Source organism: Phodopus roborovskii, unplaced genomic scaffold (assembly GCF_943737965.1).
Source record: "Phodopus roborovskii unplaced genomic scaffold, PHOROB, whole genome shotgun sequence".
Classification (NCBI taxonomy): Eukaryota; Metazoa; Chordata; class Mammalia; order Rodentia; family Cricetidae; genus Phodopus; species Phodopus roborovskii.
Window position 1 is genome coordinate 147,732 of NW_026126608.1, and position 5,604 is coordinate 153,335.

The window sequence follows — 5,604 nt, forward strand, 5'->3', positions numbered from 1 at the left end:
AGCAGATTTATACGACACAGAGGAGCAAACCACAGTACAGCTAGAAATGCCAAAATGTCCTCATCTCCAAACACACACACACACACACACACACACACACACACACACACACACACACGAGAGAGAGAGAGAGAGAGAGAGAGAGAGAGAGAGAGAGAGAGAGAAAGAGAGAGGTGGGGAGAGAGACAGGGAGAGAGAGAGAGAGAAAGAGAGAGAGAGGGGGGAGGGAGCTTTGGATATTTCCAACAGCTAGACAGTTCTTTTAGGCTTCCCTCTAATTTTCAAATGTTGATATTAGTTTTACTTTCTGGAATAAAACTGATAAATTTAATATTGTCCCCAAATATTTGAGGATGGGGAAATAAGGTGTTTCTGTTTTGTTGTTGTTGTTGTTGTTGTTTTGTTTGTTTGTTTTGTTGTTTGTTTGATTTTTTTTCTAGCTAAAGTTGTTTTGGTTTTCTGGTTCCTTTGTCATCCTAACTAGGTTTGCATTCACGTCCTCTCATCTGTCACAGAACTCTTTCATGACTCTTGGTAAGAGTCATCTATAAGACCCACAGAGGACAGAGTAAGATGAAAAACATCCTGCTTGCTGCATTCGGGAGACCTAAGGCCAGTGATTCCAGCATTCAAAATGATGCTATTGAGAAAAGTCTGTATTGGGGTGTGTGTGAGAGACAGAATGAAGGATTTCACCTGCAAATTGAATTATTTCTGTGATAAAAAAACTTCTGAGGCAAGAGACACTTTGACTCCATCATCCATTCAAACTGGGACATCCTTATCTCTAAGCATTTTCTGCCCAGTTGGGACCAAAAGACTGAAAAAATTAGTATCACAGTAAGATTTTTGCATAGTTGCTCTCATAGCACGTCACAGAGGTCAGTGACTGATGGATCGGTTTTTATGGCCTCTCCATTCTGAAAGGCTAAGGTAGAAGTCCACTTGTTAGACAGATACAGAGTTCCATTAGGAGGGCACAAAGGAGTAATGGCTGACCTCACCTGAGAATTCTGGTTGCATAGATTCTATTCTCCAGCTTTGTGTAACAATTAGCTTATACAGTGAAGACTCGCCAACGTGGTCAAATACTACTAGGGGAAAAACAACAACAACAAAACCCCAGTAAATTATATCTCCCTGGCCAAGGTCATCATGACAACTTTGGCATTGTGGAAAGACTCATGACCACAGTTCATGCCATCACTGCCACCAGAATACTGTGGATGGCCCCTCTGGAGCTGAGGCATAATGGCCGTGGGGCTGTCCAGAACATTAGCCCTGCATCCATTGGTGCTGCCAATGCTGTGGGCAAGGTCATCCCAGATCTGAACATGAATCTCACTGGCATGGTCTTCTGTGTTCCTACCCCCAATGTGTTTGTCGTGGATCTGACATGTCGCCTGGAGAAAGCTGCCACGTATGAAGACATCAAGAAAGTGGTGCAGCAGGCATCTGAGGACCACTGAAGGGCATCCTGGGGTATCTGAGGTCCCATTGAAAGGCATCCTGGGGCATCCAAGGGCCCACTGAAGGGCATCCTGGGGCATCAAAGTGCCCACTGAAGAGCATCCTGAGCCACACCGAGGACCAGGTTGTCTCCTGTCACTTCAACAGTGACTCCTACTCTTCTACCTTTGACACTGGGGCTGGCATTGTTATCAATGACAACTTCGTAAAGCTCATGAATTTGGCTACAGCAACAGGGTGGTGGACCTCATGCCCTACATGGCCTCCAAGGAGTAAGAAGCCTACCCTGGACCATCCACCCCCCAGCAAGGACATGAGCAAGAGAGAGGCCCTGGCTGCTAAGCAGTCCCTATCCAATTCAACCCCTGACACTGATCATCTCCCTTACAGTTTCCATCCCAGATACCCAGAATAAGGAGGGGCTTAGGGAGCCCTAGTTTCTTAAATACCATCAATAAAGTTCACCGCACTAATTAAAAGAAGGAAATACTATGCATTTTATACAATGTCTTATAAATATGCAACCTAGTATGCTATGCACCAACACTTATTTTCTCTCTATGCTAAAAATTATAAAATATATTAAAAGTAGAGAAAGAAATGAAATAATAATAGAAACCTATATGCATCCAAGATTAAAATATTGTTAATATTTTAAAAAATATTTTAATTAATATTTTTTGAAATTGGAACACCAAATTACTCATTAAAAAAACAAAAATGTAATGCATATATATTCCTAACCCTAGCAGTAATCACCTTCCTGGGATTAGAGCATGGACTTCCTGGTTGTTTTATCATGCAATCAGTCTTTATATAACACCAAGCTTGTTGGGTGTAGGGCACATGATCCAGTCAAAGATGGTCCTAAGGGAAAGTCAATAGGGCAAGTCCTGAGTTGTTTACCAAAAAAAGGTGATTGGTTGCTTAGATTGAACAGGATGAGGTCACTGAATAAATAACTTGTGATCACTAGGTAAAGCATAAGGGTAGCTAGTGTCATGATAGGCTGACCCTTAAAACCATTGGCTGTCTTCCTCCCCCACCCATGACATTTTTTTCCTTTAAAAGATGCCTGCTATGGGACAATAAATGAGTTCCTGCTTGACTGATTGTCTCTGAGATTCTGGGAGGCTGGGGAACGGGTGAGAGGCACACTTATCTTTCCTGGGACCCTTTCTGTGGCTGGGCTAAGACCCCCACATCTAGGTACTAAAGAAATGATGATGACAGGGAGCTAGAGAGCGACTCACAAACATTATTTAGAAGACACACTAGTGGGAACAGATGGACAATCACAAGAGGGAAAATGAATCACCTACCAAATAGTGACGATGCTTAAAAGGAAATAAAGCCAGTAAAGAAGGCTGGGGGGTCTCCGGGGAGCCACCCCTTAAAAAAATGCCCTACTCAAGATAAGACAAACGTGCTGGGTGAGGGTCACTAACCAACCTGAAGCAAAGCCAAGTGCAACCCATGGTAGGTGGTTTTTTTTTTTTTTTTTTTTTTTTTGACATAATACCTGACACATTTTCAGGAGGCCGTCCATCATGGTGAGGAAAACATGGGGTGGGAGGAGGAGCATGAGGCAGCTGGTCACTTCGCATTTGCATCTAGGAAGCAGAGAGAGATGGATGCTGGTACTCAGCTCACTTCCTGTCATCATGTGGTACCACCCACAGTGGTATAGACTTTCCCATTTTGCCTAACCCTAACCCAGTCTGAGAAACCCCTCAAGGACATCCGTCTTTCTGTATAACTCCAGATTATGTCAAATTCACAGGATCACCTATTACAACATGGCAGGGGTGGGGAGGAGGACCTCTGGAACAGAGGAAATAATGAGGGCTTGAGCATGAGAGGATGAGGCAGAAACATGAGCCAACCAGGCACATGTGACTGTGTGGTCCACTTGGGTAAATCAGGACAGAAACATCCCGTTCTGACACATAGCACAGTCTGACCACTCCCTAGACCAGTGGTTCTGAGACCTCCTTTGTTCCTGAAGAGCTCACTTCCAAGAGCATTTGTGTTGTGGTGGATTAACTTTGCTGTGTAAAGTGGATACTACTATGGAACAGCTCTACATCCATTCCATAATGAGTGCTTTCTAAACCCAAGTACCTTCCTCTCAAGAACACTCTTTAGAGCATTTCAGATGCTACCATAGTTCATAAGAAAGGACAGAGCTGGGGGAGTTCCTGGGTGGGGCTATGCTGCTCCCAGAAACACATATACTTGAGTTTCACTAGACAATGGTCGTGGTAACCAGTGCCATTCACCAGGCATGTCACTGTTCCAGCAGCAAGGAGGTCACCTCCTCAGATTTAAATGTCCCCTGGAAGGTTCTTCCTGAACTTGCTATGGATTCCTATAGCCATAAGAGAGTGTTTACCTCTCATAACACTTAAAACACAGCCAAATAATTTTTATTTCATTTGTTATTTTTATCCATTTCTTCTATTTGTTAAAAATTGATATATTCTAAGTTTATTTTTTTATGGACTGGATGTTAGCTTGTCACTTCTGTGATTTTTTGTCAAGGCTTTTCCCATTTTTGTAACTGTCTCTTCAATTTCCCTCTACATTCCTTTAAAGAGCTAACTTTTATTAATTCTTTTCATACTACCTTCTTTAACACTTAGTAATTCATTATCATTTTACTTTTATTTAAAGCCTTACTTTTTTCTACCACCAATCTTCAATCTTTTATCTATGAAGAATTACCGAGATCATATGTAGTTTGAAATCAGAGTCTAAATTCACTTTTAAGCACACAGTTGTCCCAGTGAAATTTACTGAAAACTTTCACCACAAATGGCAACTATTGGACATAATGCACCAGATATTTCAAATCAAAATTAAAAACCATAATTTTTAGCCTATCTTATGTCAATTATATCTTATGTCTTTGAAAATTCAATTGATGGGGCTGCTCTTCTGCATATATGTTTCTCTTATTTGTTGGTGAATAAAACACTGTTTGACTAATAGAAGCAGAATAGGTAGGTGGGACTAGGAGAAGAGTAGAATTCTGGGAAAGGTAAGCAGAGGGAGACCTTGAGGAGACACCATGTAAAGACTGGGAAGATAGGACATGCCCAGTGTTCTCTGGAAAGATAAGGTCATGTAGAAATACATAGATTAGTAGGTATGGGTTAATAATTAAGAGAGAGCTAGCCAGTAAAAACCTCTAGCCATCAACCAACTGTTTTATAATTAATACAAGTCTTTGTGTGCTTATTTGGGGCTCAAGGGTAGAGGGACATGGTGAGAAAGAAACTCCAGCAACATTCAACTTAGCAAAACTAGCTCAACAAGGGAAACTGAAATATTCCTAAATCCAGTCAAGTCAGAGTGGCCCAGTTCATTGCCCATCATCTCAGGGAATGAGAGCACAAATTAACTATTAAAGTCAGTAACTAAAGTGAAGTTAACTGACAGGTTACAAGTTGTAGACAGAAAAATATCACAATGCTACCATGAACCACTAGCAAAATATGCAAAGAAATGAAAAATGCCAACCACTACACAAAGAAACTAATAGCAAATAAACAAATAACACAAAAGGAGAACTCAGTCAGTGTGTGGCTGAGAATGATAAGCACCACTGCAGATGTTCATAGAGAAGAGCTCCAACTCCTGAAGGGAAGTCTGGTCCATGGGTGATACACAGCCATAGGTGCACATGTGAATTTCTGGAAAGGAGCTGCATTTGGTTAGAACCACAGTGACCTGGATAGGCTGGAGTATAGCCGGTCCAGAACCCAGTTATCATGGGCCATTTCTAACCTCCTTGTAAACCCTTTATTGACCACCTCTGACAATGACCTAATATCTTTTGTGAGTATTAGGTAAACCTTTTGGAATGTATGCACAGAAGTTCCCAACAGTTCAAGAGACTAAGACAGTTGCTTATAAAGAAGGCCTCCCTCCCCTGTGCTTCCCTCTGCCTCCCTCCCCTCTGCCTTCCCCTCTGCCTTCCCCTCTGCCTGCCCCTCTGACTGCCCTTCTCCTCCCTTCCCTCTCTGCTCCTTCTTGCCCTTTTCTTCTCTCCACTTCCATTTCCACCCCTATCTTTCCTCTTTTCTCTATAGATTAATCTGGGTGCTGGAAGAAGTTGCTGGCAGAAGG

The 5,604-nt window shown here is 42.2% G+C and overlaps 1 pseudogene; it reads left to right on the forward strand.

The window, feature by feature from the left end:
- The first annotated feature begins 1,184 nt into the window (after positions 1 to 1,184).
- Positions 1,185 to 1,746, forward strand: LOC127237622 (glyceraldehyde-3-phosphate dehydrogenase-like; annotated as a pseudogene).
- The last annotated feature ends 3,858 nt before the right edge of the window (positions 1,747 to 5,604 follow it).